A 26,778-nucleotide genomic window follows, 5' to 3' on the forward strand; every position below is an offset into this window, starting at 1 on the left:
GTTCCAGGTTTCCTGGCTTGCCCTGCCAGTTGGCATTTTCATGATCTCGTGGTGTCACTTCTCACGAGTCTTGTGTCGGAACCACAGTGTTTCCGATCTCCTGGCGAGCTCGCTAGCATTGGGAAGTTTTCTGTATGGCAGACGTTCCATAATAATAATAATAATAATAATAATAATAATAATTTATTTAGGAACAGTACATACATAGTTGCAGAGTTACAGTACAAACATTCTGTTAGATTTAAAGATAGAGGCAGTACATACAATACCTAAATCCACTAGTACGCATAGCGTTTCGGGCAAGGAGAGGTGGAAAAAAAAACACTTAGGCTAAAACTTAATAGTAATTGAGCTTAAAGTATAAATTGTGTTCAATGAAAAAAATAATAATAAAAGATAAAAAAAAGGGGGGAACATGGTAGAAAATAGCCAATATACAAGTTGGTCAACAAACAGAATTTTTTTTTTTTTAAATATGTAGTAAGACATGGGTTGACATTTAGACGTAAGGTAGGTTACATGGAGTTAATTAGGTAGTACTTAGTTTTCATCTTAAACTGGTTGAGAGAGGTACAATCTTTGACATGATTGGGAAGGTCATTCCACATTCTGGGTCCCTTGATTTGTAGAGCATTCCTAGTTTGATTAAGTCTAACTCTTGGAATATCATCTGGTTCACCATCTGGTTCTTTGCTGGCTTGGATTTCCGGCTCTGTTTTCTGAGGCTCTTTCTTGTTGGCATTGGTCTCTGGGGGTCGGGTCGGGGTGCTTCATGCTCTCCTTCTGCGCCAGGGTTTCGGCTCTTTTGGTTCTCCTGGTAGGTTTGTTCGCTTGCAGCCGTCTCCTTCTTTTCTGGCGAAGACTGAGACGGGTGCTTTCCGGAGGGGTCCTTGGGGTTGTTGATGCTTGGTTGGTCTGGCCGGGGGTGCATCATGTGTTGTGTTCGGTTGTGGCGTTTCACCGTTCTTTGCTTGCCACGGCTGCCGTGACCGGGGTCACGCTTTGGGTTGTTCCGGTTTCCTTTCTCCACTGTTCTAGGGTGCAGTTCTCTCTGGACGTCTGCGGGGTGGTTCAGTCCTGCCAGCCTGCTGTGTCTCACCGTGCCCACATCGTTCGTAGGAACATTTGGGCTGTTTCTTCATTGATGTTCCTGGGCCTTGTCGGGCCTTGGGTTGGCCACACAGGCCCTCTTGTTTCCTTCTTTGGGTAGGTAGCTCCAGGGAGCCAATGGGGAAAACCAGCCCCCAGAAAACCAACATTGAATGTAATGAAACGCCTTTTTCTGGATGAGACCCGGAGGCTCCCTGGCAACCCTCCCTCTGGTTGGCGTTTTTTTCACAGGTTTTCTGGGGGGAGCCCCGTCGGCTCCCCGGAGCTTTACCGGCTGATATGCTATTGTCAGACTTTGGCATCAGTCATGTGTATGGAGTTCTAGGGCCTACCGGGGACCACGAGCCAGAACCTGGCCCCCTCAGAGAGACAAGGGGGAGCAATGGCCTATAGAAACCCCCGTGTGGTTGGAAGCATTCTATGTCTGCCATCGACCGGGTCAAGCATCCAGAAAGGTAAGCATTCCAAAACAAACCCCTATTCTGGTGAAAATTGCTACCTAAAGCCGAACTAGTGGATAGAACTCTTCAACAGAAAACAAGGAAACTAGTATGATGTCATACGTCACCGCGCTGCTGTCTGCGCAGCTCCCCCCTCCCCGGGAGGGGGAAGGGGGAGCCCCAGACCTCCCACGCCGGCTATTCACCCATCAGTTCTTCGGCTGATGCTATAGGCACCGGTTATGTGCTCCGGCTCCAGTGGTTGTTTCAGCACTGTACCTAGAGTGTGGTGTCTGTTTTCTAGGTGGTGCGTGAGCCGGGAGTGATTCTTCAGTACTCGGGCTGCATGCGCCTAGGGTTCCCATCCCTAGGTGCCCTGTAAGTACTGCCCTTGGGGCTTGGGGCCACCTTCCACAAGTTCCTTGGGTCCTGCCCCTGCTTGGCCGTTTACTGCTTGGTTTTCGGCCGCTCTTTGTGTGCTCGGGTGTTCTGTCTCCCTTGTTCGCCTTAGAGTAAGGGGCAGTTTTTGCACTGGTGGGGCGCAGGGTACTGTGTAGCTTGTCTTTACCAATCATAGCGGCCGGCTCTGTTCCGCTTGGGTACGCTGTCCTCTTGCGGGGTTTTCTTTTTCTTTTTGTTTATCTACCTGGTGGGGGGTCTGTCTTCGTTCTTGCCCCTTGTGTCCCTTGTGTTCTGAGTATTTTCTGGTGGTACCCCCTGCTTGGTCCCCATGAGTGTACACGTCCCGGGGGTTCAGCTCTTAGAAAGTTGTTTGGTAGCTTTGGGTGCCGGTTAGCAGTACCCTGCCTGGGATTACCTGAGCGCGAGTCCTCTTATAGTAAACGCTCGGGACCCTGGGAAACCCCTGGGGGCGCGCGGGTCCGATGGATGTGACCCCAGAGTCCCCCCCTCGCTTCCAGCGAGTTTGAGGGTTGCTCTCACCCTTTGTCTCTGGGTGACTCTCTGTTTTGCCTCCGTCTGCTGCCTGTGGGGTCGGTGACACCTTCGACCCGGAGTCCTGCGAGTTTGGTTGCTCGTTGTGGCTCGGTTACCCAGTTGTGCTCACAAAGCGGGTGCGGGCAGCAGGGGCGTTGCACTTGAGCCTTGGTGGTGGCAACGTTCTCGTGGTCTCCTCCCCGGGAGCCCCGGGGCTGCCCCGTTTGTAGTTCGTTTTGGGACTTGGGGGTGTTGGTTGCTTCGGTTCCATCCACGCCCCCCTTGTCTTTCCCCTGGATCACCCTTCCTGCCTGCATCCGGTTCCTTACCGTCTGTAGTTTTGGGGCGGGGTTTTTGATGGTGTTGAGACTCGGGCAGTCTCGGGGAATTCCCCTTCCGGGGTAGTGACGGGGGCATTTGAGCCTGTTCCTCCAGCTGTGTTGTACAAGTCTGCCAGTGGGCTCCCTTCATTAGTGTTTTCACGGCTGCCCCGGTTTTCTGGTACGGCCGGGGCTTTGGGGGAACGGCTCGTCCCCGGGGCCTGTCGTGTAGGTTCCCGGGGCAGGGAAGGGGCTGACTTGGGGGGCCTTGGCCCCGTTGGACCCCGTGGGTTTTTTTTATCCCCCTCTAGGCGGGGCTTGTGGTTACGCGGAGTGGGGTTTTTCCTCCCCACTCGCCGTACGTGCTGTTGGGCGTCGGCTTCTCCCCGGGCTCGGTTCCTTGGCCTTTGAGTCGGTTGGTTCCGTCCTGTGGGTGGATGTTTCCTCCCACCCCTTTTTGGGACGGTGTTTTCATCATGTTTCCCCGTTCGATGGGGTTCTGCGTGACTTCTGATCTCGGGTGCGCCTGCGCCTTCGTGTGCCTTCGGGACTAGTGTTGGCTTCTGTGTTCTCGAGGGTACGGGAAGGTTTTTCGCTACTTCCCGCATTATTGGAACGTCTGTCGGCTCCTCGTCCTTGTCGCCCTGTTGGGCTACTTGTCGCCCTGTTGGGCTACTTGTCGCCCTGTTGGGCTACTTGTCGCCCTGTTGGGCTACTTGTCGCCCGGTTGGGCTACTTGTCGCCCGGTTGGGCTACTTGTCGCCCGGTTGGGCTACTTGTCGCCCGGTTGGGCTACTTGTCGCCCGGTTGGGCTACTTGTCGCCCGGTTGGGCTATTTGTCGCCCGGTTGGGCTATATGTCGCCCGGTTGGGCTACTTGTCGCCCGGTTGGGTTCCTTTTTGAGCTCTTTGCTTCTTTGGCTGGTTTTATTGTTCCTGCTTCCTCTTTTGGCTACTTTTCTCGTGCAGTAGTCCTGGCTGGCGCCTTCCCGCGGGGAGGGTGTGCGGTTCGGCCAGCGTGTTACGCACATTCGCCGTGAAGTTTGTTTTGGTCTGGGCGGTGTTTCAGTGCTGGTGTTTTGCGCCCTTTTTGCTACAGTGCTTCGCCTCTCGTTCTTCTCCCTGGCTGCGGTATGTGGCCCTTCGCGCCGGGGGTGTCCTGGTTCCCAGTTGTGGGGAGGACACCGCGGTTTTCCCTGTGTCATGGGTGTGGACCACCTCCTTCGCCTCTCCCTGCTCTCCTGCGGGTCCGGCAGGGTCCGGCTCTGGCGTCTTCACCTGGCGGTGCTCCCAGGTTCTTCTGGGCACGGTTGAGTCGTGTCAAGTTCGTGCCACCATTCGCCAGGTGAGTTTCTGCGGTCTGGCGTCTTTTGGCCGGGCGCTGGATGCGGTGTTGTTTATATACCTGTCTTTATTTAGGTATATTTTTGTACGACTGAGACCGTTCGCACATCAGTGACTGTCCCTTTTTCAACCCTTCCTGTCCCCCTCATGTGCATGTCCAACCCATGCTGGAGTCATTCAGGGGACCCTCCTTTTTTAATGTTGTGAGGGGTGGGGGTTGTAGGGTTGGTTCTGTACTCGCCTGGTAAGGTTCCTGGCTGTGCTTGCAGGATTTGAGCTCTGGCTTTTGGGTCCCGCCTATCTGGTAGCACTTGCGGGATAGTACCAGTGGAGTGCAGTGGTGCTATTGGCACATTTGGGGAACACTGTATTACCATCAGAGGTCTGTGCTTGCTACACGACCTACTTGCGAGCATAAGCCTTCTTGCTGGTTCGTCCGTGGACTTCCAGGGTGCACTAGCCTGTTTTCGTATGGCAGTTCCGGCCCGTCCTGGTTGTGGGGGTATGTGGGCCGGTGGACTGCTCCTAGCAGCTGCCTGGTGGGCCACCCTCTGGCCGGTCTAGCCTGGCCTTGGGCCGGGCTTCAGGTGTAAAAGAGCTCCCAATACCTCATCCAGCAGGTATTGGCAGGGTTTCTCCGCCGTCGGTCGCCTGGTGCAGGTTTCTGGGCCTGCAGGGTTTTGTCGTGTCTCCGTTGGCCCTGTCTGGGGTCTGCCTGCTCCGGTCTCTGCCTTTGCAGAAGGGAGTTGCTATTTACATGTTGCATGTTGCAGTGGTGCCTGTTGCTGCTGCTCGTGTGCCTTGGTACCGTTTTTCACGGTGGCGTGTCCTTGTTCCTGTGTCCGGTTGTGGAGTGGCACTTTGCTGCCGTATTGTGCCTGGGGATTGCGTGGGGGGTTTTTCTGTCCCTGCCTGATTGTCCACCCCTGGTTGTTCTCCTGTTTTTTTTTTTTTTTTGTGCTTCTGCTCTTTCTTCCTGCCTCCTCTGCAGCAGGGATGTTCTGCGTGTGTTCTTAGGCGTTGGTCAGCCTGTGTCCTGTGATGTGCTTCTTTGTCTCGGTCTATTGCAGTTGTTCGTACCCCTTGGTTCGGGTACTGTTCTGGCGGCGACCCTTCCGCCTTCTTTGGTTTCCTAGCTTGCCCTGCTGGTTTTTTTTTTTTTGGGGTCTTGCGATGTCTCGCGTCGGACCCGTCGTTTCTGAACTCCTGGCGGGCTTGCATGCTTTGGGGAGTTTTTTCTGTTTGGCAGACGTTCCATCTCCTTGTGCCGCCTGGATTTCGGTGGTCGCGCCCGAGATCTTCCCGCGGCTCCCCCTTTTTCCTGGGCTCAGAGGGGCCTTGTCGGGGCTGCTTATGTTCTGCCTCGCGGTCTCGCCTCCGGTTGGTGGTCGGGTGGCTTCGTGGTAGGTATCCCACCTGCGTGCTTCTCTTGGCGGCAGTATGGGGTATTTTGGCGGTCCTTCCTTTTCCTGTCCCTTCTTAGGTGGTTACTCTAGTTAGCTTGGTTTACTCTCGGCTTGGTTTTCTGGTGGGGGTTGGGGGCCGTCGTCTTGCCACATACTGTCGCCTCTTTTCGTGCGGCGCGGGTGGAGCCGCTTCAGCTTGCTTTCGGTCTTGGTGTTGCTTCTGCACCGTTAGTCAGCTGTCTTGTGCGTCGTTTCACCTCCGGCCTGTTCGTGCGCCGCTTGCACCATCCTGGTCTCTGGTCAGCGTGCTCTGTCTTCTCCTCGGTTGGTAGTGCCCCTTCGGTTCCGGTGTGTTTTTTTCGTCGGCTCTTTCCTTTGGGCCTTTGCCTCTGGGGGTCGAGTCGCTGAGTTTTCTTGCTCCTTCGGTTTTAGCGTTTTGGTTGTTTGGTGGCAGCAGTCTCCATCTTTTCTGGCGCGGGGTGGGGCTGCTGCATTCTGGTGGGGTCCAGGGTTTGTTGGTGCTTCGTTGGTCGGGCCGGGGGTGTGTCGTTTTTGTGTTCAGTGGCGGCCCTCCGCTGTTGTTTGCGGGCCACGGTGTTTGGGTCCGGAGCGCGTTTTGCGTTGATCCGGTTCGCGGGTGATAGTGTCCCGGGTGGTCAGCTGTGTTCTTTCGGCTAAGCTGCCTGTGTTCTTCCCTCATGCCTGTGGCGTTCGTGGCTTCGCTGCTCTCGCTGCCGTCTGGGCGACGTGGCCTTGCAGTCTTTCGGGCATGGATTTTTGGTGTTCGTGCAGGGGCCTTGCTGCTCGTGGTTCTCGTGTTGTTCCCGGGATTTTCGGGGCTGTGGGGCCTTGGGTTGGCGTTTGCTGCCGGTTGTCTCGCCTCCTTGGGGGGTGCGTGGTGTCTGCCTCCCGGTTTCTGTCCCTTTGACCTTCCTCTGTGGGTAGTTAGCTCCGGGGAGCCGACGGGGCTCCCCCCAGAAAACCAGCGTTGAATGTAATGAAACGCCATTTTCTGGGCGAGATCCGGAGGCTCCCCGGCAACCCTCCCTCCCTCCGGTCGGCGTTTTTCGCGTGTTTTGACATCCAGCCTCAGAACTGATGGGTGGATAGCCGGCGTGGGAGGTCTGGGGCTCCCCCTTCCCCCTCCCGGGGAGGGGGGAGCTGCGCAGACAGCGGCGCGGTGACGTATGACGTCATACTAGTTTCCTTGTTTTCTGTTGAAGAGTTCTATCCACTAGTTCAGTTTTAGGTAGCAATTTTCACCAGAATAGGGGTTTGTTTTGGAATGCTTACCTTTCTGGATGCTTGACCCGGTCGATGGCAGACATAGAATGCTTCCAACCACACGGGGGTTTCTATAGGCCATTGCTCCCTTTGCCTCTCTGAGGGGGCCAGGTTCTGGCTCGTGGTCCCCGGTAGGCCCTAGAACTCCATACACATGACTGATGCCAAAGTCTGACATTAGCATATCAGCCGGTAAAGCTCCGGGGAGCCTCCGGGTCTCACCCAGAAAATGGCGTTTCATTACATTCAACGCTGGTTTTTTATATCCAGCCTCAGAACTGGGTTGTGGATGGTCAGCACGAGGGTCTGGGGCTCCCCCTTCCCCCTCCTGGGGAGAGGAAGGCTGCGCAGACGGCGGCGCGGCGACACCTGACGTCATACTCGTTAAAACACTTTGGCAGCCCCAGCCCGCCAGCCCTCAACTAGGCCCAGTGGGTCCCAGCGTTTGACGGGAGCGTGCGGTAGTTCTGAAAAGTGTATACTCTCTTCAACTTTGTCACCTCAATTCTCGTCCAGGGGTTTTTCAATCTGGTATCATTGTGTTCGCAATAGAATTCTTTACACGACTAAAGACATATAAACTCCAAAAGCCCGGCGTACCATCCACAACAAACAGAGAAAGTGAGTGCGCGTGTTACCCGGGAGCGCATAAAAGTGATAAAATGTGTACACTCCTTTCACGTTTGTCACCTCAATTCCCGTCCTAGGTCTTTCATTTTGGTAACATTGTGTTCGCAATAAAATTCCCTACAGGAGTATATGCAAATATAAAGTCCAAAAGCCAGACGTACCACCCACAGCAAACAGAGAAAGTGACGGAGCGTAATCCCAGTGAGCGCTAATAAAATGGTACGTACAGTATCCACTCAATTTAACAGCCTATATGGGGCTGAGCCCTAGTCGTTATTTACGGAGCTCCGTTATTTCCGAAGTTAAGTCGGGTCGGGTAATTTTTCAAGTAACATTCAGGTAGGATATATTTTATACTGTATAACTAAAATTAAATAAAGTTCATTGTGTAATTGCATTCCAATTTAGTGCATGGCCGACGATTAAGCCAGTTGCTGGCTGCTGCATGGATGATGTGTGAACACGCTCTGATCAAGTCCAGATGGGTGGGAAAAAATTGATTCATTCCTTTGTATTGAAAAATATTTCATGTATCAATCAGTGAGTTAATATTGTCTTAATAAAATTTTAGAGATGTGTTTTGATTTACCCTGAACAGTGCAGGTAATGTATTTTTAATGTTACGACACAGGCTGTGGCGGCCATGCCATAACAATGGCGATCGAGCCTTGTCACTGAGAGCTAGCCAAGACGAAATATTTTGAGCTCACCTTTTCTCTGCTGACGATAGAGTATACATTTGCAGAGACTAATATGTAGCTTTTGTTGAAAAAAAACAATTAATATCTTGTAATACTATAATAAAATTGGTAAATTGACTTACTTTTAATGTTACAACACAGGCTGTGGCGGCCATGCCATAACAATGGCGATCGAGCCTTGTCACTGAGAGCTAGCCAAGACGAAATATTTTGAGCTCACCTTTTCTCTGCTGACGATAGAATATACATTTGCAGAGACTAATATGTAGCTTTTGTTGAAAAAAAAATTAATATCTTGTAATACTATAATAAAATTGGTAAATTGACTTACTTTTAATGAAGCTGAAGATTACGAAGCTGTGATGATTACGTCATCCTCTGCAGCGCTTGTTTTATATTGTTTATATTGTATACAGGGTACATACTGTATGTACAGTACACTTATTTTCAGGCACTCACTTCACACAACAGCTAGCCTTACTACTAATTCACATGAGTTCTAATTCTACTTCACTATTGACAATTATTTCTACTGTATATTTACACTGTACAGTATCTTTTTGTCTAGGCTTAATTAATCATTAACACTTACAATACTGTACTCTATCAACACTTTTTACAGTAATTTATATGCCTTTCAATCATATTTTATATCGTTAGTGGATGACTTGTCACGACTTGTTGGTGGGAATTCAGCATCGGCGGGTGCAACATGGCTTGTAGAGCATTCGTTGCTGGCGGATGTTCCACGACTTGTCGATGGGAATTCAGCATCGGCGGGTGCAGCATGGCTTGTAGAGCATTCATTGCTGGCGGATGTTCCACGACTTGTCGATGGTAATTCAGCATCGACGGGTGCAGCATCGCTTGTCGACGAAGATTTTTCACGAACCGTTGAAATCATGAATTTATCTATTTTTGTCTGAATCTGATTTTCTCTGGCTAACGTTTTGAGACATTGCTTTAAGGCTGTAAGGTGTACATAAAAATTACCAATAACCTCATGTTTACTTTTTATTGAATATTCAATGAGTTCCTCAACTTGTTCCAATCTTTTCTGATATCCGACACCTCTAGGCAGAGCCTCACCAACATCGTCCGAGTCATCATCAGAGTCATCAGAGTCATTTCCGAGAACACTTTGCGCAATCTGTTCTTCAGTTAACAATTCATAACCAGGATCGTAATCATTTTCTAACCATTCATTGATATCATTCACTTGTACACCCTGACCAGCTTGGAGCAACATTGTTTGGATCGTTTGTTCAAACCCTTCAAAATCATTGGCTTCATTTTCAAAACCTTCGAATTCACTATCAGATACTGCTGCTTCACATCTAGGCCTCTCTGTTAACAGTTTCTTCCATGAATTTGTTAGTGTGGTTTCTTTCACTTTATTCCAAAGCCTAGCCCAGTGGAATATTGCTTCCCTGATTGTGTACTTTTTTAGATTTTCTAGTGTTCTTTGAGCCCTTGTATCCTTTCCTGTCAATTCATCTTCCTCGCTAGGTAAAACAACTAAAACATCTTCAAGCATTGCTGTTTGGTACATACGTTTAGCAGCAAGGATAACACCTTGGTCCATGGGCTGGATCAAGGATGTTGTGTTTGGTGGAAGTGCCATGCATTTTATTCTGCCATCCCTTGAAATTAACTTGCTAATGGGATGAGCAGGGGCATTATCTAGCAGCAACAATGCCTTAACCTCACTGGCCTTTATTCCACATTTGTTGATCTGGAATTCTCTGACTTCTTTGCAAAAGTGGTTTTCAAACCAGTCCGTAAATATTATTTGATTAAACCATGATTTCTTAGAATTGTAATATATTACAGGTAATGCCTGCATTATATTTTTTAAGGCTCGAGGATTTTTAGACTTGCCTACCACGGCACATTTTGTCCTGTGAGAGGCATCAGCATTAGCACAGAGCAAGACTGAGGGCCGTTCCTTGCTTATCTTTCGTCCAGGAATATTTTCCTGCATCCTACTGGTTAAGGATGTACTTGGTACAGCTCGCCACATAAACCCAGTCTCGTCAGCATTATATACTTGATATTTGCTTAAATTATTACTGACAATGTACTCGTTTAATTTAGCCTTGAATGAATCAACATTAGTGGGATCAGCACTTGACGCCTCACCAGAAATTTTTTTGGTGTTTGAAATGTTATGCCGAGCCTTAAATCTTCCAACCCACCATCACTTGCATTGAAATCTTTTATACCTAATTGAATGGCAAGTTTACTTGCTGCAACTTTAAGCTCTTCAAATCTTATTACCATGCCAATTGTGTGGTGCTGAATAAACCACTTATACACTGCAGCATCCAATTGTGGATACTGACCAGACTTTACTGTTTTTCTCGAACATGCAGCACCAGAAGTAGCACACCAAAATGAAATCTTTAGGGAACCAGATACAATAAGAATTCCAGAGAACAACATAGAACACATAGAGGTGTCTAGAGACGAAGTGGAAAAAATGCTCAAGGAGCTCGGTAAGAACAAAGCAGCTGGCCCAGATGGCGTTTCACCATGGGTTCTGAGAGAATGTGCATCTGAGCTCAGCATTCCACTTCACCTGATCTTTCAGGCATCCCTGTGTACAGGAATCGTAGCAGACGGGTGGAAACAGGCTAACATAGTTCCAATCTACAAAAGTGGCAGCAGGGAAGACCCCCTCAATTATAGACCTGTATCATTGACAAGTGTAATAGTGAAAGTATTGGAAAAACTAATCAAAACTAAATGGGTAGAACACCTAGAGAGAAATGATATAATATCAGACAGACAGTATGGTTTTCGATCTGGAAGATCCTGTGTATCGAATTTACTCAGTTTCTATGATCGAGCCACAGAGATATTACAGGAAAGAGATGGCTGGGTTGACTGCATCTATCTGGACCTAAAAAAGGCTTTCGACAGAGTTCCACATAAGAGGTTGTTCTGGAAACTGGAAAATATTGGAGGGGTGACAGGTAAGCTTCTATCATGGATGAAAAATTTTCTGACTGATAGAAAAATGAGGGCAGTAATCAGAGGCAATGTATCAGAATGGAGAAATGTCACAAGTGGAGTACCACAGGGTTCAGTTCTTGCACCAGTGATGTTTATTGTGTACATAAATGATCTACCAGTTGGTATACAGAATTATATGAACATGTTTGCTGATGATGCTAAGATAATAGGAAGGATAAGAAATTTAGATGACTGTCATGCCCTTCAAAAAGACCTGGACAAAATAAGTATATGGAGCACCACTTGGCAAATGGAATTTAATGTTAATAAATGTCATGTTATGGAATGTGGAATAGGAGAACATAGACCCCACACAACCTATATATTATGTGAGAAATCTTTAAAGAATTCTGATAAAGAAAGAGATCTAGGAGTGGTTCTAGATAGAAAACTATCACCTGAGGACCACATAAAGAATATTGTGCAAGGAGCCTATGCTATGCTTTCTAACTTCAGAATTGCATTTAAATACATGGATGGCGATATACTAAAGAAATTGTTCATGACTTTTGTTAGGCCAAAGCTAGAATATGCAGCTGTTGTGTGGTGCCCATATCTTAAGAAGCACATCAACAAACTGGAAAAGGTGCAAAGACATGCTACTAAGTGGCTCCCAGAACTGAAGGGCAAGAGCTACGAGGAGAGGTTAGAAGCATTAAATATGCCAAAACTAGAAGACAGAAGAAAAAGAGGTGATATGATCACTACATACAAAATAGTAACAGGAATTGATAAAATCGACAGGGAAGACTTCCTGAGACCTGGAATTTCAAGAACAAGAGGTCATAGATTTAAACTAGCTAAACACAGATGCCGAAGAAATATAAGAAAATTCACCTTCGCAAATAGAGTGGTAGACGGTTGGAACAAGTTAAGTGAGAAGGTGGTGGAGGCCAAGACCGTCAGTAGTTTCAAAGCGTTATATGACAAAGAGTGCTGGGAAGACGGGACACCACGAGCGTAGCTCTCATCCTGTAACTACACTTAGGTAATTACTTAGGTAATTACTCTGTTGTGCTCACATATTTTAATAGAGTATCCTTCTGTTTCTTGATGTCACTTACTGTACTTTTCCCGATGTTAAACTCTGCTGCTGCTCGTGCATGAGAATATCCTTTATCAAGTTTCTTAATTAACTCCAGCTTCTGTGCAACCGTCAGGCGCTTCCTTTGGGTAACTTTTGGCATTTTGTAAATTAAAAAGATCACAATTACAGTACAGTAATATCCTCCACAATTGAAGCTAGCCGCGCGAGTTCACGGTAAACAATGGGAACACATGGCCCGGCGGAGTACATACTAGGTCCGTGGGAAAAAAAATACCTAGTGCCTATACATACTATAAAAGGTATTTAATAAGAAAACAAAGACTTTTGCTTAATAAAAACTGTTTCAAAATATTTTATTAATAATAATTTACAATTTTCTTCATTAAAGTGAATCATTTTAAAAGAAAATTAAGATGTAATATATGACTCTGGACGATCCAGGTCGGTGGCGGCCTGGTCGCCATGTGAGAGGACGCTGATGCCACATGCCACAACAAACCCAATACCGACCGTCGGTGATATCGACTGCAGACCGGTATAGCAGGCTCCAGATACTGGGCTCCCAAACCGGTCGTTAATACCGGCAGATCGGTATAAAAGAGGCCGTTAAATTGAGTGGATACTGTATACTGTTTTCAACTTTGTTACCTCAATTCTGGTCCTAGGTCTTTCATTTTGGTGTCAATGTATTCACAATGAAATTTCCTACAAGAGTATATGCATATAATATCCAAAACCGCTATGTGCCCCTCCCGAAGCCGCCGCCAATCTGCCGCCGAAAATGACGCAATGCTGCGTCGTTCCCGGGATCACATCTACTAAAAAAATGATGCTATGCTGCGTCGTTCCCAGACTAAAGTGTTAACTCGTTTCTTTTTTTGGGAGTTTTCGTAGAAATTTTCACCAGAATAGGGGGTTTGTTTTGGGACGCTGGGACACGGGTCTTTCTATAGGCCATTCCTCCTTGTGTCTCTGTGAGGGGACCAGGTTCTGGCTTGTGGTCCCCAGTAGGCCCACAGAACTCCATACACATGACTGATGCCAAAGTCTGACATTAGCATATCAGCCTGGATAGCTCCAGGGAGCCTCCGGGTCTCGCCCAGACAATGGCGTTTCATTACATCCAATGCTGGTTTTTTATTATTAAATGTAAAAAAAATTCCCCTGCATTTGTTCCGACCATATCGATGGGAGACCAAGCGCCGTAGGCTAGGGAACCAGACGAGCATGCTAGATAAGTTCGCTATGCACAAAAATCCTTGCTAATAATAAAATATTGAAAACGGACCAAGTTATCACAGTCTGTTATCACAAACTTACAAAAAAGTTGCTGAAGATATGTCGGCAGTTATGAAGGAAGCTCACATCATATCACCACCTTACCAAGTATACATAACCCGCACCTGATATATGTCATACAGGCATACCTCAGTTTAAGAGTTTAATTGGTTCCTGGAGATGCCTCGTATTCCGAAAACTCGTATTCCGAAGCTAATTTCCCCATAAGAAATAAAGGGAAATGAATTAATCCGTTCCTGACTACCCCAAAAACCCCACATCAAACTAAATTTTTATACCTAATTCATCTAAATATACCTACAAAACTATGTTCCAGTTATTACTTACCTTGCTGTTGAATGCTGTAGGCATATGGAAGATGGTGAGGAGGGGGGAGGAGGAGAGGAGTTACTGTTTGGAAGGGGAGTCCCCTTCCATTATCACATCAGGCAGTGAGGACCTTTCTGGTGTGCTTTCCCTGGGATGTTTTATCGGAGTGCCACTAGGTCCTGGTTGAGGCTCACTGCTCGATTTCCTCACCACAAATCTGTCCAAACCCTGGCTTTCTCACAAATAATGGCCTCCAAAACACTATCAGCCCTTAACTCCTTGTCGTGTATCCAAATTAATAACAACTTTTCCACTTCTTCAAGTATTTGTAGTCTTTGTTTCGTGCCAGTTTAGCACTCATCATCTCATTTTTCTTCTTAAGTATAGTGCATATTGTTGATGTGGCTTTGTTGTACTGCCTACAAAGTTCAACAACACGTGTACCGTTCTCATGCTTCCGAATGATCTCTTGTTTCTCCTCTATTGTCATCCTCACATAGGCTTTCTGGCCTTTATCCTTACCACTGGCTTTCTTGGGACCCATGGTGAGATATATAATAACAAATTGTATAGTCAAATCACCAAAAATCCAACAAAACACTGAAAATCCGCGAGAAGAATTGATGTGGGGTAGTCACTGAGCGCGAGACAATGGTAAACTGAGGGGCGGAGGGGCGACGATCGCCGAACCACCACGTGCTGGGTCGCCCTGTACGCGTATCAACAAACTCGCGTCCCGAGGTAACCCTCGCATTCCGAGACATATTTTCCGAGGAATACAGATGCCGAAGAAATATAAGAAAATTCACCTTCGCAAATAGAGTGGTAGACGGTTGGAACAAGTTAAGTGAGAAGGTGGTGGAGGCCAAGACCGCCAGTAGTTTCAAAGCGTTATATGACAAAGAGTGCTGGGAAGACGGGACGCCACGAGCGTAGCTCTCATCCTGTAACTACACTTAGGTAATTACACTTAGGTAATTACTCGCATTCCGAGGTACCACTGTACATTATTTAGAGACTGTTACCTTGAAGTAACACTTATTCATTATCAAAATGAAAAATGCTCCTAGAAATTTGAAAGGAATATTAAACTTTCATCTACCTGTCAGTCATTTGCAATGAGTGAATGACAACAAAACCAGAGCGCTGTGATGGTACGCCACGACGGAGTGCACCTGGCCTGATGCGCAACACACAACATCACATCCAGAAATACCTGTACAAGTTTCACATCCTGTGAACAAATCCACAAGGGCCGTGACGAGGATTCGAACCTGCGTCCGAGAGCATCCCAGACGCTGCCTTAATCGGCTGAACTACGACATGGTAAGAGAGTTGAAACCGAAGTTCTACTGAACTTACTGGATCCTGCAGCCTCTCCGAGGCATAAACCAGGGTTTTACACAAGTACCCCCATGCACTCGAGCTATGTCAATAGGCCGTTCTCCCTCTTCGCCCGTACTTCATTACACACACAAATCACAATTGTGTGATGCATCAAAAAAACAAATCCACAAAGTTCGTGACGAGGATTCGAACCTGCGTCCGAGAGCATCCCAGACGCTGCCTTAATCGGCTGAACTACGACATGGTAAAAAGAGTTGAAACCGAAGTTCTACTGAACTTACTGGATCCTGCAGCCTCTCTGATCCAGGCCGATCCAGGCCAACTCCCCCATAGCTCGAGTGCATGGGGGAGCTGTGTAAAACCCTGGTTTATGCCTCGGAGAAGCTGCAGGATCCAGTAAGTAAAGTAGAACTTCGGTTTCAACTCTTTTTACCATGTTGTAGCTCAGTCGATTAAGGCAGCGTCTGGGATGCTCTCGAATGCAGGTTCGAATCCTCGTCATGGCCCTTGTGGATTTGTTCATTTGATGCATCACGCAATTGTGATTTCTGTGTGTTTCACATCCTGTATAGCAATTATCTTGTGCAAAATATAAACAACTATACAGCTAATCTTAGGGGAGGTAACAGTTGGGTTACAAAATCCACTTTAAAATATCTTTCAATACATGTATGATGAAACATATTAAAATAGTTTTTTCTACAAAATATCCTATTAAAATAGTGGTGTCTCCTGTGCGAGGGGTGCGTCTTTTACACTGGCAAATACGGTACTTGGTTATACCCCTCGAAATCTTTGAGTTTGTGGGCATAGTTTAGTATCTTCCTTCTTTGCTCAAAATTTTCAATGGTTATCCTTACCATATTTGCTTCTTGCCTACCCAACCTCCTGACATCTGATATACTAAAGTCTGCAGTCTTGCTCATCAGTTTCTCTAACATTGCCTCAATGAGTTCCTTGTCATTCTTGCCTTCTGCTTTCGCAAAGTTTCATATAATGAGGTTGTTTTTCGGTCTATGCCTACCTTGAGGTGCTTACCTTGAGGTGCTTACCTTGAGGTGCTTCCGGGGCTCAGCGTCCCCGCGGCCCGGTCGTCGACCAGGCCTCCTGGTTGCTGGACTGATCAATCAGGCTGTTAGACGCGGCTGCTCGCAGCCTGACGTATGAGTCACAGCCTGGTTGATCAGATATCTTTTGGAGGTGCTTATCCAGTTCTCTCTTGAACACTGTGAGGAGTCGGCCAGTTATGCCCCTTATGTGTAGTGGAAGCGTGTTGAACCGTCTCGGGCCTCTGATGTTGATAGAGTTCTCTCTCAGAGTACCTGTTGCACCTCTGCTTTTCAACGGGGGTATTCTGCACATCCTGCCATATCTTCTGATCTCATGTGATGTTATTTCTGTGTGCAGGTTTGGGACCAGCCCCTCAATTATTTTCCACGTGTAAATTATTATGTATCTCTCCCGCCTGCACTCAAGGGAGTACAGATCTCTGCACGCTCTCCAGGTCAGCAATTTCTCCAGCTTTGAAAGGGGGCTGTCATTGTGCAGCAGTACTCTACTCTAGAGAGCACAAGCGTTTTGAAAAGTATCATCATCGGTATAGCATCTCTAGTGTGAAAAGTTCTTGTTATCCAACCTGTTATTTTTCTTGCAGTTGTGACGGCTACTTTATTGTGTTCTTTAAAGGTAAGGTCTTCCGACATGAGTACACCCAGATCCTTTACATTGCCTTTTCGTTCTGTGTTATGATTTGCCTGAGTTTTGTACGTGGTTTCTGTTTTTATATTTTCAATTTTTCCGTAGCGCATGAGCTGGAACTTATCCTCGTTAAACACCATATTATTTTCTGTAGTCCATAGAAAGACCTGATCTACATCTGATTGGAGGTTTGCTGTGTCCTCTATGTTGCCAACTCTCATGAAAATCCTAGTGTCATCTGCAAAGGATGATACAGTGCTATAGGTTGTGTTATTGTCTATGTCCGATATGAGGATGAGAAAAAGTACTGGAGCAAGCACAGTACTCTGGGGGACTGAGCTCTTCACGGTTAATGGGCTGGATTTTATTTTGTTGACTATTACACATTGGGTTCTGTTAGTCAGGAAATTGTAGATCCATCTGCCTATTTTCCCGGTAATTCCTTTTGAACGCATTTTATGTGCAATAACACCATGGTCACATTTATCAAAAGCTTTTGCAAAATCTGTGTAAATTACATCAGCGTTTTGTTTGTCTTCCATAGCATCTAATGCCATATCATAGTGGTCCAGCAACTGTGACAGGCAAGAGCGCCCTGTTCTGAAACCATGTTGTCCGGGGTTATGGAGATGCTGTGATTCCATGTATTTTGTGATCTTACTTCTTAGCACTCTCTCAAAATTTTTTATGATGTGCGATGTTAGTGCTATCGGTCTGTAATTTTTTGCCTCTGCCTTGTTTCCTCCTTTATGGAGTGGTGCTATTTCTGCTGTTTTTAGTATGTCAGGGATAACGCTAGTATCTAGGCTTTGTCTCCACAGAATGTGAAGGGCCTGCGATAGTGGTTTTTTACAGTTCTTGATGAATATGGAGTTCCAAGAATCCGGGCCTGGTGCAGAGTGCATCGGCATACAGTTTATGGCTTCTTCAAAATCTAGTGGGGATAGGGTGACGTCTGATATATGATTTGATGTTGGTATCATATCCATGAAAAATTCATTTGGGTTATCAATCTTTAGTGCATTTAATGGCTCGCTGAAAACAGAGTCGTACTGCTTCCTCAGTAACTCGCTCATTTCTTTGTTGTCATCGGTGAAAGTTCCATCTCCCTTTCACCGGGGCCCGATACTAGATGTGGTTTTTGATCTTGATTTTGCATAGGAGAAAAAATATTTCGGATTTCTCTCTATTTCACTTATGGCCTTTTGCTCTCTTTGCCTCTCCTGGGTTTTGTATGATTCTTGTAGCTTGAGTTCAATTGTTTCTATTTCTCTACCTAACCTTCTTCGCCGTTCTTGAGATAGGGTGCGACTCTTAAGTTGTTCCGCGATTCGTTTTCTTCGCCTATACAGTATAGGGAACGACGTTCCCGTTCCAATCTGCATCTCTTTCTCTTTTTTCTTAGGGGTATGCGGTTTGAACATATTTCTTGTGCTAGTGAGCTTATTTTTTCCAGGCAATGGTTCAGGTTTGCATTTTCTAGCTGTTCTTCCCAGTTTATTTCTGTGAAGTCCTGGTTTATTTGCTCCCAGTTTATCTGTTCATTATTGAAGTTGAATTTGCTGAAATCTCCTCCACCAGGAATCTGGACTGGTATTGAAGGTCCATTCCCAATGGTTGTCAGAACTTCAATTAAGTTTTGATCTGAGTAACAGGTATTTGTAATCATTATGTTCCCGATCAACTCATCATTATTAGTGAAAATGAGATCCAGCGTGTTCTCCTTCCTAGTTGGATCTACTATTTGCTGGTTTAACCCTTAAACTGCGCAACGCGCCTGCAGGCTCACGTCTGGTTTGCGCAACGCGCCTCCGGGTATTTGTATTTTTCACGTTCCATTCAAAACTCCCGCGGCTACATGGGGTTCACATCAGCTTCCTCAGGGCTCTTGTAAACAGACGCCATCTTTAAAAAAAATCGTGGTCCACATTCCCGGGTGTGGGAGCCTCAGTAGTGTGTGAGCAACCAAGGCTGGCGCTCGCAGCATGAGCGCACAGCACTGCTGTTCAGCATGTGACCACAGCATCGCCTAATAATGTCAAAATATATATATAAATTGTATTATTTAGTGTTATATTAGAGCCTGAGTGTGATAATGACTGGGTACAATGTTCAAATATCAGTGATTCAATGCTGTTCACGATGTTCACAGCGCTAGCCACAGCACCAGAGCATTATTTCGTTCATCTAGGAATCTTCAAATGATTTCTTAGGTTCTTTTTCAAAATAAACGTGTGGTCAATTATTCATTTACAGGAATTAGTGACCAGGATTGTGATAATAGCAGGAATGTGGTTATAATTAGCGTTGTGCGTAGTATTGTGGAAGGAGGAATTTTGATGAGGGAGGGAGGGCGAGAATTGAGGTAGCCTCAATTGTGTGTGTGTGGCTGCCACTCTTGTTTTGCTCACCATACTAGCTTAGTGGTTCACTATGGGCAACACATATGTACATGGGTATATATAGTGTGTGTATATAGTGTAAGAACAGCAACAGGAGAATGTTGAGAGGAGCTATTTTGGTGAGGGAGGTGACGTAATCGTAGCGTCGTCTGCTGTGTGAATTTTCATGCAGTGTATGGTGGCCACTGTACTGTTTGGACACAATACCGGCTTACTTGCATAGTTCTGGTAAATAAAACATGTAGATAGGTATATAGAACATGTGTAATAAGAACTATAGCAATATGGTGGGAGGAGCAATGTTGGCGAGTAAGATGTTGGAGTGAGGGAGACTGGCTGGGTGTGGCTGCTCTCACTCAAGGTGTTCTGAATGTGTTCATGGCCCATACGAGGCAGCTGCTATTGGCCCATACGAGGCAGCTGCTATTATCCCATACGCGGCAGCTGCTATTGGCCCATACGCGGCAGCTGCTATTGGCCCATACGAGGCAGCTGCTATTGCCTATACGAGGCAGCTGCTATTGGCACATACGAGGCAGCTGCTATTGGCCCATACGAGGCAGCTGCTATTGGCCCATACGAGGCAGCTGCTATTGGCCCATACGCGGCAGCTGCTATTGGCCCATACGCGGCAGCTGCTATTGGCCCATACGCGGCAGCTGCTATTGGCCCATACGCGGCAGCTGCTATTGGCCCATACGAGACAGCTGCTATTGGCCCATACGAGGCAGCTGCTATTGGCCCATACGAGGCAGCTGCTATTATCCCATACGCGGCAGCTGCTATTGGCCCATACGCGGCAGCTGCTATTGGCCCATACGAGGCAGCTGCTATTGCCTATACGAGGCAGCTGCTATTGGCCCATACGCGGCAGCTGCTATTGGCCCATGCGGGGCAGCTGCTATTGGCCCATGCGGGGCAGCTGCTATTGGCCCATGCGGGGCAGCTGCTATTGGCCCATGCGGGGCAGCTGCTATTGGCCCATACGAAGCAGCTGCTATTGGCCCATACGAGGCAGCTGATATTGGCCCATACGAGGCAGCTGCTATTGGCCCATACGAAGCAGCTGCTACGCGGTGTTCTGAATGTGTTGATGGTGAATGTATATAGTGTGTGACAGTGTATAGTGTGTAAATAGATTGTATATATACACAAATTAGCATGATACATAGTAAATATGTGCTGCATATGTGTACACAAGTTTCATGCACGTAACACAGTGTCTACGGACAGTACAGATGTTGTACTGCGATATTATAGTGTACGTGTTCATTATACATTGGATTGGCACATAAAAACAATGAAAATGTATTTGGAAAGGTGCGCAAAAAATGAACGAAAATATATTCGCGGCAACTCGCGCGCCCCGCCCCGAGCGCCCCACCGCCCCCGAGAGCTTACGGCACGGGCGCACGGGGAATGATGACGTCACGCCCCAACTTCCGGACCCCATAGCAGCCAAAGTAAGTACAATTTCGACTTTTTTTTTGCATACCCATACTGAGGGAAGGGTTTTTGACACTTCAAAAAGAAAAAAGAATTTTTTCCAGAGAATTTATTTCCTGCGCACTGCGGGGGTGTCACATTTGGAGGCAACGCAGTTAAGGGGTTAAGGCAAACCTATCGCACATCCGTAGCAGGTCATTTGCATGTGCCTGTTCATTTAGGCTACTTCCTGGTATTCTTTCTGATATTACTGTATTAGCCAGGTTCTTCCATTTCAGGTGCCGTAGGTTGAAGCCCCCAAGCAGGATGATGTTCAGAGCTGGATTTGTGAGGTTTTCCAAGCAGTGTTATATTTTCATTAGTTGGTCTTTAAACTGCTGAGGGTTTGCCTCCGGTGACTTATATACAAGGACAACAACTACATTTAGGATCTCTATTTTGATTATCAGCACTTTCACCATATCATTTGAGGTGTTTAGCAGCTTTAGCAACAGATGAGTGTGTCTTTGATGTAGAGGCTGACCCCACCCTGAAGCCGGTGTTTCCTATCACATCTGAAGAGATTGTACTCTGAGATCCATATTTCACCATCAAGGTAGTCCTTTGTGTGAGTTTCTGTTAGGGCTGCAAACACTACATTTGCTTCATGAAGGAGACCATCTATAAAGTGAACTTTGTTGGATTTGCGTGTTTTTATACCCTGGATGTTGGCAAATATAAATGATGTTATAGTGTTAGTGGAAGTGCTGGATGCTTTACTTGGTGTTAATATCTGAGGCTCTGGTAAGGAGGCCACTGTGTTTGCGTCCTCTCTAGCATTTGACCGAGTTGGTGGTAGAGTTTGGTCATTTTTAGCCATTCTTCTCCTCTTCCTCTTGCTAAAAAATTATCCCGGTCGATGGAGTAGTGGCTGTTTTCATAGTGGTAGTCTGTCGGTTTTATTCGCCTGGTACCTCTTATATGAAAAGCTGGACATTCAGCATTGAAGCACTCTTTCCTGTCCAAAGAGTTCTTGCAAATTTCTGGGTGAAAGAATTCACAGCTTTTGGTACATTTACCTGTATTGAGGAGGTTTATGCACTTTCTAGGGTGATCGTATTTACATGTTCCATTTGTTCTTCCCGATTCCCCATGCTTACAGGTAGCCCATTTGTAATACCAACAGATTTTGGGGCCTTGTTTTGTTTGTTTCCCTTTGCCAGGGACCGCACTCTGCTGTGGCGTCCCCGACACTGCTCTGCTCCGGGGCCTGTGACACTGCGCTCCACTCAGGGGTCCCCGACTCCGCGCCCTGCTCAGGGGTCCCCGACTCCGCGCCCTGCTCAGACGTCCCTGACTCCGCGCCCTGCTCAGGCGTCCCCAACTCCGCGCCCTGCTCAGGCGTCCCCGACTCTGCGCCCTGCTCAGGCGTCCTCGACTCCGCGCTCCGCTCAGGCGTCCCCGACTCCGCGCCCTGCTCAGGCATCCCCGACTCCACGCCCTGCTCAGGCATCCCCGACTCCGCGCCCTGCTCAGGCGCCGCTGCCACCGAGCTCTGTGCCACAGCTGGTTGTACCTTGGTGTCATGTACAGTTTGTTTGAAGACATTAGAAATTGCTATGCAGGCATTAATTAGTAATTCTCTGTTTTCGGCGGGAGTTTTATCCAGGATTTCCATCAACTTCAAAAAAGTTACATCATCCTTTTTGCAGAGCCAGTACACAGAGTGGTCACTGGGACCATTTCTCCTTGAATTGTTAGTCATGTTGGCACATTTTTTGTGTATGGCTGCTGAACAGAGTTGGCATTGAAAGCTCTGTTGGTAATCTACCTTCATGTTGCATTCTATGCACGTTTTTATCAAAGCCATTTTTTGAACACTTCCTATCCATGGTTTCTGCATCTCTCTCTTGAGCACCTGCATCTCTATCCGGAACTCTGCCTACATTCATCGAGTTCCCCCTCGAGTACATCTTTTTGGAGGTAGATTGCACAGTTAACAAGACGGTGGTCTGTTTTGATTCGTCTTCCTTTCTGGGTCCTCCCCGATCAATGGCAATTATGACATACTGTGCTATAAATGGAAACTGCACATAGGCCATTGCTCTCTGTGCCTTCCTGAGAGGGACCAGGTTCTGGCTCGTGGTTCCTGGTACACATAAGAACTTCTGTGACTGATGACCCCAAACTAATATACCACATATCAGTTGGGATATGTTCAGGAAGCCTCCAAGGCTCACCCAGAAAATGGCATTTCATTACATTCAACACTGGTTATTTCTGGGGGAGCCCCTTCAGCTCCCTGGAGCTATCCAGGCTGATATGTATATCATTATCCTTTGGCATCAGTGTGTATGGAGTTCTAGGCCTATTGGGGACCACAAGCCAGAACTTGGTCCCCTCAGAGTGGCACGAGGAGCAATGGCCTATAGAAATGCACAGGATTTGGAGCATTCTATGTCTGCCATCGACCAGGCCAGGCACCCAGAAAGGTAAGCGCCTTGAAACAAACCCCTATTCTGGTTAAAAGAACTAAAATAGACAAACGAGTGAACAGAACTCCCCAAATGAAAATAAGCAAACAAGCATGATGTCACATGAGCTCCCCCCTCCCTGGGAGGGGGAAGGGGGTACCCCAGACCCACCACGCCTGCGATCCACCCTCCAGTTCTCAGCTGATGTGATTGTGGCTCGGTAGTTTGGCTCCAGCTCCAAATTATCTCGTGTTGTGCTGTGCCTTGGGGTTTTGTACTGCTCTTACAGTGGCGTGCGAGCTGAGAGTAATATTCACAGGTACTCGGGCTGAATGTGCTAAGGGTTTCCTTCCCTGAGTGCCCTGTAAGTACTGCCTTTTGGGGCTTGGGGATATCTTCCACAAGTCACCTTGGGGTCTACCTCTGTTAGTCTTTTGCTGCTCGGTGATTGACCGCCCCGAGTGATTTTTTTTTTTATCCCTTGTTTACCTTGGGGTTAGTGGTAGTTTTACACTGGTGGGGTGCAGGGTACTGCACAGCTAGTTTTCACCTATTACAGCGGCCAGCTCTGTTCCTCCTGGGTACGTTGCCCTCTTGCAGGGTTTTTCTTTTTGTTTCTGCCTGCTGGGAGGGTCTGCCTTGCCCCCAGTTATATTAGTGTCTTGACCTCCGATGTTCAGTGGTACCCCCTACTTGGCCCCCATGAGTGGACATGTCCCGGAGGTTCAGTTTTAGAAGTTTGTTGGTAGCTTTGGGCACTGGTTAGCAGTACCCTGCCTGGGCTTTTCCTCAGCGATACCAGTCTAGGGGCCCCTGGGAAACCCCACGGGGTCCAATGGATGCAACCCCTGGATTCCCTCTCGCCTTGTGCGAGTTTGAGGGTTGCTCTGTCCCCTTATCTCAGGCGACGCTCATTGTTTTTGCCTCCGTCATGCTGCCTGTTGGGTCAGTGACACCTTCGACCCTGAGTCCTGCCGGCATTGATATTTGTTTGTGACTCAATTCACCCAATCAACTGATGATGATATTCGGGTGCAGGCAGCTCAGGCATTGCATGCTAGGTATAGGTTGTTGCAACGTGCTCAGTTGGTTGCTTCCCCGGAAGCCCCGAGGCTGCCCCGTTTGCTTATAAGGATCCGGACTTAAGGATGTTGGTCGCTTCGGCCTTGGTTCAGTCCGCACCCCCTCGTTCATTCCTTGCTGTGGTTCATTCTGTCTCCCTCTCCCCTTGCTGCCGTCTCCAAAGCGTCCGAGCTTTCTTGTGAGGGCTGGTGCTTTGGAGGATGACTCGCCCCTGGGGCCTGATGTAGAGGTTTCCAGGGTTGGGGAGGAGCTGACTTAGGGGCCTTGGGCCCCGTTGGAACCCGCCTGGATTTTCCAACCCTCAGAGTGGGGGCTTTCTGTTACAAGGAGTGGGATTTTCTTCTCTCCCCTCTGTGTACGAGTTGGATTTGGGTTCGGCTCCTCCCCAGGTTCGGTTCCATCCTTCCGGAGGTTTTCGGCTTCCTGTGTCTCGCTTACTGAGGTGCAGGCGACTATTGTGGCCTACCTCCTGTGTGACCCGCATTATGCCTTTATAATGGATCCATCTTCCTTCAGGTTTGGGTCTTTGTCTTCTTACTGGGTTCATTATGAAGTTCCGGAGTCATCCTGGCTTGCGGATTTCCCGTTGTTGTTGTTGGATACTTGGAGTGCTTTCTGTCATACCCGCACGCTTGAGTGGCGCAAGGCGTTGACAGTGACGGTGGTCCAGGTTTACCTGGGGAGGGGGGTGCATTTGAGCACCTTAATGCTTGCTTGTTTGCCCTTGCCCTTCTGTGGGATGTGGGCGCAATTCAACTTCACGTGCAGGTTCCCTCCCTGTCGGCTGCGCTTGTGGCTGAGGACTTGCACGCTCGTGGCTTGTTGACTTCAGTCTTGCGCTCCTTTTCCCTTATGAAGCTCATGTGCCGTCATGCTCGTTTGCTCATTTTCATATGGGGAGTTTTGTCCACGCATTTGTCTATTTTAGTCGTTTTAACCAGAATAGGAGTTTGTTTTGAAGCCCTTACCTTTCTGGGTGCCTGGCCTTAACCCTTGTCACCTTAACCCTTAGACTGCTCAATATATATATAGATGATTTGAAAAACAAAACCAGAATCGTGCTATACATTAATAGCTGTTTTAATGTCTAGTGCCTTAATTTAACACTTTCGTGCTCTCGGCGCTCAAAAAAAAACAATACCCCAGATGCTTTTGGCACTTCGCGCGCCTACGCGGTAAGAGCGAAAAAGTGTACACTCTTTTGACTGTCCTGACAATAATTGAAGGCGCACGTATTTAAATTTGGTATCACTGTGTTCGCAATGAAATTGTCTATAAGAGCATACCTATAAAATGCCGCCCAAGCATAAGGAGTATCAACACCAAATAAAAAACTATGCAGATCACTCGCTGAGAGCGCCAAACAGCAACAAAATGTTTCCACTCTCTTAATGGTTGCGAAGCCTACAGTTGTCCTACATCGCTAATTTTGGTATCATTGGAATCGCAATAAAATTCTCTACACGGACATATGCATATGAATGTTTAATATAGGTAATTGCCCACCCGCAAGAGTGTGTGAAGTGGAGAGTAGTTAGCCGCGAGCGCACTGGCGAAAACACAGGGGGGAAATCATGCTTGGAAAGTTTATACATTTATACGTTTCCTGACCCTACTTTTCTATGTACGTATTTCTTTTTTTATACCAATGTGTTCGCAATAAAATTTTCTATAAGATGAAATGTATAACAATTGTACAAAGCATGTGTAAGAGAAGCGCCAAATATAGAACCACGTCGCTCAGTATGCGTTCGCGGCAGAAACGAACGCATTGTTTTCGTTCGTTTGATGTTTGTCATGTTTATACTTGTTGAAGCATTTTATAATTTGTATGACAGTGATCGCAGTAAAATTCCCTACACAGACATATACATAACACATACAAATATTTCCCACGTGTTGGATGTATCAACGGCTAAAGGGAACCCACTGCCACACTCCCGCCACACCCAGAGCCACACCCGCCACACCCCCAAACATACTTTGTGTTTTTTTTTTTTTACTCATAGAAGTTTATGTGATATAATATTCATTCTGGTACCAAAAAATTCGCAAATAAATTCTCTACAAAACGTATATAATATAACTTCTTATAGATGATAAAAAATTCCAAATAGGTGTACTTACCCTGTTTATGTTGATTGAAGATCAACAGTTGAGCATTTTTTCTTCACTCCACCATCTTCAGGCTTCTGATCCTGAAGTTGCTCATCTGATGTTTCTTAGGTGGAGTGAAGCTGTTGCCGGTGGTTATTTTTTCTCCACCCAAAATATCTTTCTTCGGTGGTACCTTGTGTAGCAAGGCGCAGCGCACAGTGCCACATCACAAGTTTTACATCCATATATCACGTCCCTCCTTTTGCCAGACTTGAAACAAACACGGCATCTTCTTTTTTTAGCCAAGTGTACGAGTTCATGCGTCAACTTGTAGTTGAGACATTGTTCTGAATCTATAATTCTTCTATTTCTTGGATGCACTGGAGGAATATTGTCTTCTACAGGAAC

At 47.1% G+C, this 26,778-nt stretch overlaps 1 protein-coding gene across 28 annotated transcripts in view; it reads left to right on the forward strand.

Moving 5' to 3' along the window:
- Positions 1 to 26,778, forward strand: part of LOC123755665 (zinc finger protein 271) — a 187,338-nt gene that overhangs the window by 18,586 nt on the left and 141,974 nt on the right. The gene's annotated exons all lie outside the window — the stretch shown is intronic.

The sequence above is a fragment of the Procambarus clarkii genome, chromosome 55, assembly GCF_040958095.1.
Source record: "Procambarus clarkii isolate CNS0578487 chromosome 55, FALCON_Pclarkii_2.0, whole genome shotgun sequence".
Lineage (NCBI taxonomy): Eukaryota > Metazoa > Arthropoda > Malacostraca > Decapoda > Cambaridae > Procambarus > Procambarus clarkii.